Source organism: Phalacrocorax carbo, chromosome 3, assembly GCF_963921805.1.
Source record: "Phalacrocorax carbo chromosome 3, bPhaCar2.1, whole genome shotgun sequence".
In the NCBI taxonomy this organism is placed as follows: Eukaryota; Metazoa; Chordata; class Aves; order Suliformes; family Phalacrocoracidae; genus Phalacrocorax; species Phalacrocorax carbo.
The window spans coordinates 2,248,513-2,261,853 of NC_087515.1; the positions used below are offsets into that span (position 1 = coordinate 2,248,513).

The window sequence follows — 13,341 nt, forward strand, 5'->3', positions numbered from 1 at the left end:
TAAACTGTACAGTTAGTCTTGAACATATTCAGAGCAGAGAGTAATACCGATTTACGTGAAGTAGACGGACCTGCAGAAAGAATAGATAAAACTCTGCCTGGAACACAGCTTGCCTCCATCACAAATGTGAAAATGCCAATCTGCCAATACCTTGACAAAATTAACACAAACAGCAGGGTCTTTATGATTAGATGCAGCTTCAGAGACTGCACGCAGTACTGCCAGACATCAACTTCAGCAAAGTGATGGGGACATGGGAATACATAGCCCAAAAAAGAAACAGAACAAAAAAACAGCCTTATAACGTGCTGCATTTTTGAGGTGATGCTGAATTTTGCAAAAAGAAGAAACAGAGCAAAACCAGAAGAAGCAAGCTAAGAAATGGTCTAACAAGAAGCAAATTACTTCTTCCTGCGACTCTCCAAGGAACAGCTCCTCCTCGCCAGAGGACTTCGTTTGGGCTGAGACCACTGTTTGTCCATGCTCAGTTACTAACCACGCACTGTGAACTAAGGTACCACTGCCAAACACCACCAAGATAATCAAGGAGCAGCGCAGTAGCACAGGACTTTCTGCAAGAAAAGAAGTGTAACCCTGGAGCACAGTAAGCATGCAAGTAATTTACATTGTCTTGCATTGGACGAACAGTGGGGCAAGGACTTTACTACAAAAGCTAACTGATACAGCCCACGGGATTCATACGCTTGTTACCTGCAGTGCTGGGAACAGAAAAGAGTGCTGTAGCTTTAAGGCACTATCAGCTCTGCTTTAAAAAAAAAAACAAAACACAACCTCAACCCCCCCAAACCAAGCCAAAAAAAAAAAAAACCACCACACAAAATGACATGGCCCTTACCTGCTATCAAAAAAAGACATATTGGGAAAAACACATGTAAATACAAATTTTTTTTGTTTCTTTTCAGATTTTTTTTTGTTGCGGGGAAAAAACAGGTGACACGAATTTCCTCATCACTGGTTTTCAATCCCAGTTTAACACGTTCATAAAAAAAAAAATCTAGTTAACAACAACAAAAATCCCTAGGGAAAAAAACCTGTCTAAAGAAGACAGGCAGTATTTTTTGGTAAACCATGAAAAAGAATCACTACAACTCGTTCTTCAATAGTATTTTGTAGATTTATTTTCCCCCTTTTTTTTTTGTTTCCCTCCCTTTTTTTTTCCTTAAGGTGATCTCTGCAAGAAAACTTTTTTTTTTCCCATTCTGGATTCAATTTTCTTCTGATTTGGCATTCTTCATCTCAAGCCAAAACACTGGCTGCTATACAGACTCTCAACATCACCAGTGCTGAAAACAGAACACTTTGATTACGAGTGCACAACAATTAAATGGGAGGAATAAACAACAGAGTGAGGCCAAGGCATTCTGTTGTCATTCCAAGTTTTCCAGGAACAAAAATTTAAAATATATATAAAAGATAAACAAATTAATGGGAAACGAATGTCCAAAGGGTTGTTTTGTCTTTTTTTTTTTTAAAAAAAAACACATTACTCCAGAAATCATCAGTGCTAGCAATACATCCTCATTATTTTCTCTGGGAAAGCACCCTATGCTTTTGAAGTATTTATGGTCAGGGCCGGGGCATCACAGCGCTTCTCTGAAGAAGAGACAAGATTCAGACAATATGTTAACAGTTTCCTGGCGTGGTGGGAAAAAACAGATGTGCATTTTAAATGCCACCGGGGAGTTAACCTGAGAGCCCGTCACTGCCGTGCAGCAGGAGAAACATCGCTTGATGCAGAGGACGACGATGTCTCAGCCCAGGAAACCCAGAGCCTTTCCCTGTAAATTGCTACCAAGAAAGAATTCAAGAGGTGGAGAAACAATGAAGTACAGAGACTTTTTCCTTTATGACACCCACCCCTTCTCCCGGGCACAGGTACCTGCTGGGACACTCCTCTCCTTCCCTGTGCTGTCGGGTGCGGGAGGATGAAAGGCTGTCACGGTGGTCAGAGCCCCCAGACCAGCCCGGTGGGATGCCTCCGGCCCTGACGCTGCCGCCGAGGAGGTGGCGGCAGGCACTGGACGACGTCCAGGTGCTGGTGGGCTACCTGTCCCGCACGGCTCGCCCTGCCTGAGGTGCCACGGCGTGCAGGGACCCGCAGGGCCTCGAAGCCGTCCTGCGCGGCCTGGCCACGGCCACGTCCCTCGCCCTCAGCACCTGCAAGGCAGGTGGCAGCCGCCCCAGTGCCTACTGGGAGGCATCCCAGCCTCCTGCCATCTTCTGCCCCAAAGGAGCCCCCTGGGCCGCGGCCAGCCGCCCTGGGCTGGTGCCGGAGGTCTCTCCCGGTGGTGTTGCTGAGCCGGGGAATGCGCCCCGCCATCCCCTCAACCCTCTAGCACCGGCGGGGGCCACCGGCGGGCAGAGGATGAGGGCGAGGGATGACGGAGTTGCCACAACCGCCACAGAGCCCCGTTCCCTCCGGTTTCCCGCCGGTGCCCGCCCGCCCTCGCTGCCCCCAGGAGCCGCAGCTTGGCTTTCTGTGACAGGCACGGCCTCGGCCCCGCGCTCACCGCTGCTCTGACGGCGAAAGTGCCCTGGTAACGCCATCAAACTAGAGATCGTTACCGCGCTCCAGACACCCCCTCATCGGGAAAGTTGTGAATCGACTTTCGCAGCCGCTCCGGCGCCCACGGAGGCTCACCAGGAGACACACACCCCCCCACACCCCCCCACACACAGTGCCCCGGGCAGCGGGCACCTCTCCCCCGGTGCCGAGGGGCTCCCTCGCTCGCCCCGGCCGGGCGCTCCCCGCCTCTCTCCGCCCAAAGAGCCGGGCTCCCGAGGGCACCGCTCCCCGCAGCCGGCCGGGGCCGCGACCCGGGACCGGCGGGGGCAGGTGCCGCCCCGCACTCGAGACCCGGCACCCGTGTCCTTTGTCCCCCGGCAGCTCACCGGGGCCGCCCCAGAGGAGCCCCGGGAGCTCCCCGCGCCGCTGCCCCGGCGGCGGAGCCCGAGCCCCGCTGGCAGCGCGGCGCCGTCCGCGCACTTACCGCGGTGCAGCCCCGGTCGCGGGGCTCCGCTGTCGTCTGCGGGGCGGCATCCAGCGCCCGCCGAGCCGAGCGAGGCAGCGTCCCGAGCGGGGCGGGGGTCAGGCTCACGCCGCTGCCCCGCCGTGGGACCCGTCCCCGGGCCCGCCCCGCCCTTGCCCGGCCCGCACACCGGCACCCGCCCCTCCGCACCTATCGCGCCGCCGCCTCAGCGGATTGGCGGAGCCAGGTAGGGAGTGGGCGGGGAGAGCCCGCGGCTCGTCCTTCGGTTGGCGAGTGCGGCCGTCAATCCGCGCCGTGGGCGGGCGGACGGGCCTGAGGGGAGCGGGGCGGCGGGTGCTTGCGGGGCGTCCGGGCCGGTAACGGCCGCTGAGCGGGGAGAGGGGCCGGCGGGGTGTCTGTGTGTCCGTCTGTGCCTGCGTGTGCAGGAGGCGACGTGCTGGGGAAGGAGGTGCTGTGTTGTATGCATGTTGTGAATCTTTCCTCCTTACCTCTTTTATATAATAACTTGCTTTTTAACGTAGTAAATTCCTGGAAGGCCGACGCCATCTCACGTTCTGTAGCGTTGCTCCCTCTCCCCCACGAGGAGGCCGCTGCTGAATTTCCCCACATACCCACTTGTTTTTGAGGGTGCAGCGCTCGTGGGAGCTGGGATGGCAGCAGGCTGTAAGGGGATCAGGCGGGAAGGCTTTCCTACCGCCTTGCACTATTCTGCAGGAAAAGAGTTTAAAGTTGCCCAGGAGGGAGCACAAGGGTGAGCCTGGCTGGGTGGCGTGACATGACCACCTGATAGCGTGAGGGCAGCAGGTCACCTGTCCTCGCTCCCGTGTTTTCCTCCTGTGTTTTAGGTTGGCCACGAGCTGGGTAAAACCTCAGCCTTGCCAGCGTGGGTGACGGCTTCTGCCTCTTCCCAGCTGGATTGTAATAGTGAGGCTGCTCTTTGAGTGTGGGGGGCACCTCGTCCCCAACCCTTTCTCTTCCCACAAAGGTCTTCTGAGAGAAAATGTTGGTGTGTTACTCGTCATCTGAGCAAATGAGTAGGTACCTCATTTCAGGAAGTGTTCCAGGGCTGTGGGTCCTAGATGGACAGAGGTGACCCCCAAGGACCAAGGTTAAGTCCTTCATGGCTTGTCCTTTCATCAAGCCTAGGCTAATTTACACATATACCCTCTCAGCACACCAGCTGTTTCGGAGGTGCCTAACGTGTCATTTCACAGCCAGCTGAGCTGGCGTGACAGCTCCCCTCTGCCCATAGAAAGATGTCTCACTGTCCTCTCCTTTTCACTCTTTCCCATCTTCAGTCTTCTGTCTTCTTCACTCCCTTTGCTTGTGGCTGTAGCACCTTCCTTGTGCCAGTGCTGGAGCACCTCAGACTGCTAAGCTGACCAAACTCACTAAAGGGACAGAAAATTCTAGGTTTTTTGGCCGTAAGAGTGGTCTGTCAAGTTGGTGAATTAGATTGTCTCATGGAGTGGTCCAGCCAGTGTTGGAGTCAGCATCCTGTAATATCATCACCTACATCCCCCACTTACTTTCCAGCATGGACTGGAGGATTGAATGCAAGGACAGTGAATCTGGTGTCCAAGTGTAGGCTCTGTTGTTGAACATGTTCTTATTCAACCTGCCCCATACCACGCGTGAAGCCTGCAGCAGAGCCAGCACAGTGCTCAGATCACAGCAGGACTTTCTGTCACGCCCTGACAGCTGGTGGAGAACTTGAAATGTTAGCAGACAGCTCTGAACAGTTGCTCCACGCTTCTGGGTTTTGATAATTTGAAAAGAAAATGTTGCTTACAAACTCATAGCTTGGCTTTCTGTGACAGGCTCCTTGAGCTGTCACAGGGGCAAAGGACCACATCTAGGCTGTTGAGGCAGGGTTGAGCTTCATGGCACACTACGTTACCCTGCTGTCCTGTCGCTCCCACCAGAGACCTCAGGGCTTTCGCCTTAGGGCTCTGTTCCTTCCCACAGAACCTGAGTAGGAGGGTGAGGAAAGCGTGGCTTGTGTTCAGCCAAGGCTCCCAGTCTAGCCATGGTCAGAATAGAATATAGTACGGTATGTCAGGTATGGGTACCTTAATTAGGAGTGTAGTAATTATCCTGCATAACTGGTCTCCTAGGATTGGCAGATGTATTGTGTGTCACCCTAGAGAAAATAAGCTGCATTGTGAGAAACATCAGAACTGCAGGAAAATGGAGATAGTGTTAGCCTGTTTGTTTTTGGAGGAGACATCAAAGTGTTGGGGACTGAGGATATCTGTGTTCCAAGGAAATACCGCTGCACGTTTTCAAAGTGTCAGCACCAGCTCAGTGCAGATAAGCAATTTCATCCAGCTTGCTCTGTAAAGTGGAAGCTGGAGAGGGGGATTTGTGGAAGGGTTCTTATAAACCAGTGCCTTGATTCAGAAAATTCGGAAAATAGAGCCCCTTTGGTAAGCCTATGTCTCGTGCAGAGTGGTGCTGAAGTCAGAGAGACCCCGGGGAAAAGTAAAAGTTTGCATAAGCAGATGTCTGCTCACGGTCTTGTCTGCATTGCACGTAGACAAAAAGATTTCCCGCTGCAAAAGGGAAAGCTGGGGTTTGCCTTCACAATCTCGGAAAAGTATCCCTTTCCTTTTCTTACAAGAATTTTAGCAATGCATATGGGAGATAATTTTGTTGCTGCTATCTATTATCTTGTTCACAAGCAGCACCTAAGCTTGGAGAGAAATGGGTTGTTTGTAGAGTCTAGAAACAAAAGGAGTTTTCACTAATGATCTCAGAGAGCTGAAGCTGGCTTCAAGCTGTTCAAGTCATGAGAGGATGACTCAGAAGTCAGAAATTTGAGGCATTCTTATGTCTAGCGTTTAATCAACAGGCAAAGCGTTGGGAGGTAAGCAGAGGAAATCAATGGCAAATCAGAGAAGAATAGGTCAGCTATTCATTAGAGAAAGGATTGATCTCGGGGATATTAACAGAAAGGAGGGCATGAAATGAATCCTGAAGAAAGTTTGAACTAGCTGTGGTGCAGTGAGCTGACAGTCAGGGAGCCTTAAAAAAAACAACTTGACTGTCTCGCATAAAAGGTTATTTGCAGAATTCTGCGTTCTCCGTTTAAATTGGTCAGATTTAGCCAGCTGCACACGTTACAGAGACCTTCCAGCCCTAACGCAGCTCTTGCAGAGTAATAGTTATTTGTGTATATTTGTCATTGTGTATACAGTCATCACAGGTATTACACATGAAATGATAATAATCTGCTTCTGTTAGCATACATGCTGAAGCAAAATCTTATTTTATGATGTTTTCAGCGCATGTTAGAACTTGATTTTGCTGGCTTTTGCCTTATTCCTAGAAAATTTCTGACAGCTTCAGCGCAGCGGGACTGTTGATCGTACTAGGGCTTTCATGATTAGCATGTTGCAAAATCAGGTTTAATTTTGAGCTCTGGGACTGGGAATTTTTTTTCACCTGTAAAATATAAAATTTATCTGCAGTAGCAAGCAAACAATAAAAATAGTTATGAAGCTAAAAAATGGTTTATATGCTAATAACAGTATTGGTTACATTATTAGTAATAGTCATTATTATACCAAAAGCTATGTACAAGGTATAGGTGTAATTGGTGAGTTTGAGGCACCAGTTTACATCAAATAAAAATCAAATTCTCGTGACGATCATCGGCCACGTTACGCTGCGAGGCCAAGGTACAGCCTTGGAGCCATAAACTGCTTGTGGGCGATCGAGGTACGGCTCCTGTGCCAGGGATGCGCCACGTGACTGCGGGACATAGGGGACGTTGCCTTATACCCTGTTGTGTCTGGTGCCTTGTACGCCCCGTGTGTTGTATCTTTGGTCCCAGAGGATCCCGACGTGCTGCCTCACTAAGTTTTTTCATTCGCCATTGAAACAGAGACACCTTCAGGTAGTGAGGGAGCAGCTGCTTGCCATGGCTCCATCAACTGCCTTTGGAAACTGCGGGGGGGATCTGGGTAAGGAGAATGGATTCATAAATCAAATTTGGCCCTAGAGCATGGGGGTTGTAACTCTTACCCTTGGCACAGTCTTCGTGGGACTGCATTTACTAAAATAGTCAAAAGCTTCATCTTACTTCTAAAGCAAAGCAGAGAAAAGGAGTCTTTCAGTGACACTAAATCATTTAATATCCTTACAGGCTCATGATTTTATTCTAACTCTGACCAAATTGCCAGGGCCCTTGGTTTCAAGATTTCCTAACCCAAGCTCTAATCAAGCCCAAACCTGCATGCGTTACGCAGATCACAGCTAGCCGTGGCATGGCCTCTGGCCATGAGGAGTTTAAGTCGCCTTCTCTCTGGTAGGACCCATTTGCCATCTATTTGCCTGTGCGGGTGCTCTGGCAAGCTGGTGTGTGTAGCTAAATACACGGCGAGTGCATAAGCTGCTGGTACGAGCTCCTTTTTGGGGTCTTGGCAATGCCACTTCCATGTACGTCATCAAATAAAACGTAATAGATCTGTAACAGCTCTTCCCCAATGGGGTTTGTCAGTGTTTAATACAGTGATGACGCAGGAGTTGTCTACTGATTTAACCACACACTGCGGTCTGAACTGTGAAGTTCTGGTTACTTGCAGATGGCTTTGAAACCATGCCAGAGCTGTTAAATCCCCGCCCAGGGCTTCTCAGCGCTAATCGTGCCTGTGCTGGGCTCCGATCACAACGCCAGAACACTTACATGTCCTCTGCATGGCAAACGTATACGCACCTTGTCATTCACTGCTTATCCTGCTGTCTGTCCCCTGCAAGTTTCCCTCTCTCAGTCCCTAAAGACAACAACAATCCAGCCAAACCCATACCTCCCGAAGGAGTAATGGCCTCTGCTGCCTCTGAGGATGTCTCTCACACGGGCTTTCCTCCTTCTTATATTTTCCCTCAGGTATGTGTTTATTTTTGCTCTGATTAGAATTCCTGTCTATAATGCTGTTTTCCTATTTTTTTACCTTTTCTCTCTGGCTTACTTAAATATTTTTAACCCAAAAGGAAAAATGGTACCACCAGATGATGGGGAAGGGTAGGTTTTGGTTACAAAAACTAACTGACTTTTGAAATATTCAGAACAGTATTCCCTGGTTAAGCTTTTTCTTTTAAATCAAATGCAAATTCTATTTTTCATCTGAATTTCTGTGTTTTACCTTTTTCACATTTTTCATCTGCATTTCTGTGTTCTTCCTTAGATCAAATAATGGAAGTGCCCTCAATGACAAAGCGCTGGAGTATTAATAAAGAGGCAGCAGAACCAGGAAAGATTCTTCTACAAAGTCACTGGGTTTTTTCCATGCCAAAAGCATCGCCCTTTCCTGGTTTTTTTGAAAATGTTGTATGTGTTTCCTCTGACCCACCCCCCCAGCAAATCAGGATGTGGAAGAAATGTAATCTTGGCTGCCGGGGTCCTGGCTGCAGCCTCCTGCCTGGGGAGCGCCTTGTGCCTTCACACAAAGGAGAGCTGGTGTTTCTGGGGGGGGAATGGGGGGGCCCCAGAGTGCGTGGGGAGGGAAACGTGCCTGGGAGCAGCTCCACAAGCTCCAAAATCCTACGGGCAGGAAACAATTGGCTGAACAGAGGCCACCGCTCGCAAATGCCCCGGCCCTTTCTCTACCTCCTGCTGCCAGGCAGCCTTGCAGATTCCCCCACCTCGGGAAATTTTGCGCCTAGATAAGAAGACACTGGAAAAAGTGGGGGGAAAGCCAAAAATGAGGATGCAATGCTTCAAGTTTAAGGGAAGAGAATAAATACCCTTAAGTGCTGTGTCATCCTGATTCTTAAATGAGAAATGGGGGATGAAAAGGAAAAAGAAAAAGCCACGTTTAGGCTGAACGTTGCCATGAAGTAATGGCACTAAGATGATTTGAATTACCCACAGGATGGGTTTAGCCTGACATGTAAAATCTATTTCTACCATTATCACTGCTAACCTAAGCCTATTCACAGATAATTAGTCAAGTGCTTACCCTGCTCTTGCTCATCTCTTTTTCCCTCCTGCCCATTTAGTAAATGCGTGAGTTATGTATTAACACTGGTATGCTGTGTCAAAGCAGCAAAAGCTTTGAAATTAGGCAGCAGGAGTGGAATATAATATGGAAGCAAAGAACCAGGGAAATTTGTAAACAAAGGGTTGTAAAAATGATGATTAGAAGTCAGTTATGTTCTAGCAAATCAAGACCTTAGAGTGAAATGATTTGAATTTACAACAAAGTCAATGCAAATGGAGGTCAAATGTAGTAACTTTGGCTAAAGCATGTTTCTAATTGTTGCATTCCTTGGGGCAAAACGGTTCCAAACATGAAGAAAAGGCATTGCCTGTACCTGACTTAAAAAGCTATTGAAATTCACAAAAAAGTTATCTTCTGCTGTACTGTGTGAATCTCCTGCACAGATACAGTCCATAAATAACATTCTTCTCTCCCAGCATGTTTTGGAAAAAATTACTAGGGTTTGGAAAAAATTACTAGGAGGCAACTGGGCTTCCCCTCATTGCTGGCAAATGGTTTCTGAGGGGTTGGGTGGTGGAGTTAGTGAGGCTTTGCTCTCGCCTCTGGAAATGGGGGGTCAGGGCTAAAGGTGCTCCACGAGCTCCACGCAGCCCACCTCTTACAGACAGGGCTGTGCCCCGACCCAGCACGAGTAGCCCCGCTCCGCTCAGGGCCTCGGTTGCCTGTAGTCATAGCTCCTGCCTATTTGTGGTTGTGCCTGGCCTCTGGAGGGGACGGTGGGCCATTCGGTGCCCAGACAAAACCATTTACTTGGAACTGAATGTCTGAACCTGACATTCTCTGGGAAGAAAAAATGACTCGTTCCTGAAAAAACATCAGAGCTGATTTGGAAGCTTATATCAAGAAATATAATCGCATTTCACCAAACTGCAATAGTTTTAAAGGCTGCCTGGAGGTGTCAAAATGTCTGCCGTAGCCCTCGTCATTAAAGTAGTTCTGAACTGAAAGATATTTTATCACATTATAAACATTTCATCGAGTTACAAAAACAACTGAGGTATCTTATAAGTATAAAAAGTTTTGAGCACTGAAAACCCCCTGTAAATAAAGAATGTGGCTGTGAAATACAATCCTTGGTGGGGTTGGTTTCTGTCCTTTAGAAAGAACATTACTTCAAGACAGGCAAAGACAAAGTAAAAGCTGGAGATGAAGGGTGGGAAGAGGAGAAAAGCCTGAAGTAATAAAAAATGTACACGCAGGGGTTACTAATCTGCAATGACTGCAAGCATGTCTCGCGCTCTTCGGTTCTGAATAAATCATGCTCTCTGTACCAGGGTTATCTCCTTTTGTCATCACACATCAGGTGAAGATGAGAAGCACAGGTCAGCCTGGTTCACTTGGCAGTTGCTTCCAAAATGTATTTAGAAACTGTAAAAGGTAAGAAGTGTTCTCTAATTCTTTGTGTATACCAATTATGTCCCATAAAAACTCTTAATGCTATTGATTATTTTTAATCTTCTAGTTCAAAGTTGAGGGTTGAGTTTTGGTTGGGGTTGTTTCCCGTGGGAAGATGTACACAGCCTCTTGGAAATGATCCCATAAAGAACTGAGTCCTACTATTTAAAAATAGCTGGTTCTGTTCCTTCCATGACAATGACAGAGGAAAAACTCATCTCGTGGCAGTGAAAGCAATTTTTAGAGTTAACCCTTGCCATCTCCAGTGGTGAAGCTTTGCTCTAACAGAGGGAAGCTCTGCTAGCGTGGATGAGAGATCCTTGCAGGGGCATCTCACTCTCAGTGGGTGCAGTGGGCTCTGGACACTGCCCCAGACATAGCGCTTGGCCAAGGAGGTACAAGCAAGTAAGCAAGCTGCTGGAGAAGGTCGCTTCAGCCAAGGTCAAAGGACATTCAGCCAGGTGTCTTAGGCTGCGGGCTCTCCTTTTTCAGGCCGTTGAGAAGTAAGGTACATAGCACATTATAATGCCCACGCTGTATTTTTTTCAGTTGTTTGGCTTGCTTTTAGATGACAAATACTTTTTTTCCCCATCAGTTTTGTTGTTTAAAAAGGATTATAAGAAAAACAGAAATAGGTATTAATTTCCAGTTACCGTGCATATGCTGCTGTGTGCATCTGTGCTCATTAGGTTTTTGATTTACTGTATTGTGACCCTACAGGGGTAAAAATGAGTAGGGTATACAGGGGTAAAAATGAGTAGGGTATGCGGTCCTTTTAAGGAAATAGAGGTACCTTTGTCACCCCCTCAATCATATGTCAGGTGTAGAAAGCCAGGCCAGAGCCCCTGCACTAACAGGTATAAAGTACTTTCAGATACCTACAGCATTTTTGCTACCTAGCTCTTCCCCCTTGCAAGCTCACCTCTCCAAAAGAGAAAATAGTACTGCCAAAATAATTTGGACTTGATCATCTCATTTTACTTCACGCATAAAAATATCTACGTGCGTGCATCCAGGCATGTCCTACCTCTCAAGGGAGGAGGGGAGCATCACTCACACCGAGGTACTGGGGATGCTGGTGGTAAATATTGCTCTTCTGTCTTGCCCGCACATGACCCGAAAGCAGGGATGTCATGACCGGCTGAGGAGGCGAACAGATAGCACGGCTCGCTGCTGACCGCGTCGCTGCCATGTGGCCTAAGCATTGCTCCTGGGTGGCACGGGGGCAAATTCCTCCTCTCTGTGTTTAAGGCACCTGATTTATGGTATGGTTTCAGGTTACAGATAAGCTGGTCCAGCCAAAAGGGATGCTCTGCTCCTCTTCTGTCCGCCACACGCTTCTGTTTCTTCTTTGGTGTGCAGCCTAGTGATCGCAGCTGCAGGGTGAATCGATCCATTTGGCCAACCCCAGAAGACTAATCCTGTGGAAAAAGTGAACTATTTTTGTCACCCTGAGCCAGCTGACTTGAAGCACCTTGCTTCCACAGCATATGGGAGGGATGGCAGGGACATTGCAGTTGGAGACGTTGCAGTGACAAACCACCTTCTCAGCAGAAAACCATTGCTTTAATCCAGTTTACTAAAACGTCAAGTAGCATCTAACCCACAGAAAGAAAAGGCTTAAACCTCTGGGCAAATGCATGCGTGCTAGATCTGGTGCGAGGCAGGAGAGTGGGAGTGGATAGCCAGGGTAGCTGCAGCTGGGAGGTTACTCTGAGTTCCTAACAGAGGCAACAGCGACGCTCCTTAGGAGGCAGGATTCTCAAACTTCTCATACCATGCCTCTTCTTTTCTGGAAGAGTTTTAGGGCTCCATATATATCCACCTTTCCCAGAGTACATTCTCTTTCCCCCTCCCCTGGATAAGACAAATCAGCCAGCTTGAGAAAGAAGCCAAAACCCCTACCTCTGACTGGCCTCTCTCCCTTCTGTGACTATACAGGTTGCCTCACCTAAAATTAGGCAGCATAAACAGCTGTCAGTAGCCCAGGTCTGCATTACTGCATGTGCACCTGACTTCAATGATTTGAATGAATTTGGGCATGTAAATAAGACCTCAGTGTTTGTAGATCCGGACCGCAAGTGTTTGGTCTGCACTGCTAACAAGGAGAACCTGGAGTTTCTTGGTTGATTGTAGGAGGGCTGAGGGAGGTGTTTGGTTATGAAACCCTGGCCATGACATCTTCGAGTTCCTGACAGGAATATGAAGGACAAAAAGAAGCTTGCCTGAGTCCAAGAAAATGTACTAAGCTGCATATAGGGTTGGATAAGACCTGAGGCTGTAGGTAGCACTCACGGATGGTTGCAAGGACTAAGGTTAGGGATCTCACTAGTGAGTCTGAATAATTTGATTTACAGAATTCCCTCTGCATGGGGCACAAGTCTCCATGAGGACAGGTAGATCTCTTACTGAAATTGTCAGTAACTGGTTGTTGTTAATTTACCAAAGGTAAATAATGCACCATCACTGTAGGTGCTGAAGCAAAGTGCAACATCTTCTTAGTTGGGACATAAGCTAAACGGCATCATCCCTCCTGTATTAACCTACCCGTAGTCTTACATGAGGATAAACTGATGAATGAAGCCAAATACGATGAGATAGTGGACAAAATACAATGTCAAGATTTATTTGCGTTTAGTCAGTAGCCAGCAATGAGAGCTGTGGTGGTTGTGGTGATGAGCCGGAGGAATGCTGCTGGTATTGAGAGCTCTTTGCCGTGTCACACATTCCTGTACTTTGCAGTCATATTAGGGTCTGAAGGAATTAGCCTCAGGAAAGCTCAGAGTTTATTTCAGGTGGGTAAACTCTGTTTTCTGGTCTTTTGGTCAGTGGTGGGAAACATTCGTCGTGATTGAAGAAAAGATCAACGGGCTAGATAAGAATTTGTTATCTTCCAGATGGCAGGTTATGAAAGCAGAGCGGAGGGCTGC

General features: G+C 48.2%; 1 protein-coding gene across 5 annotated transcripts in view; it reads right to left on the reverse strand.

The window, feature by feature from the left end:
* The window catches only part of FRMD1 (FERM domain containing 1), a 65,482-nt gene extending 62,339 nt beyond the window's left edge, over positions 1–3,143 (reverse strand). For 3 of the 5 annotated variants that reach the window (XM_064445610.1, XM_064445608.1, XM_064445609.1), the window contains exon 1: positions 3,012–3,141. The gene's annotated coding sequence lies outside the window, so the exon portion shown is untranslated. Of the gene's footprint in view, positions 1–3,011 lie in introns of all 5 variants that reach the window. The other 2 variants (XM_064445612.1, XM_064445611.1) reach the window with 1 other exon arrangement.
* Between the last annotated feature and the right edge of the window lie 10,198 nt (positions 3,144–13,341).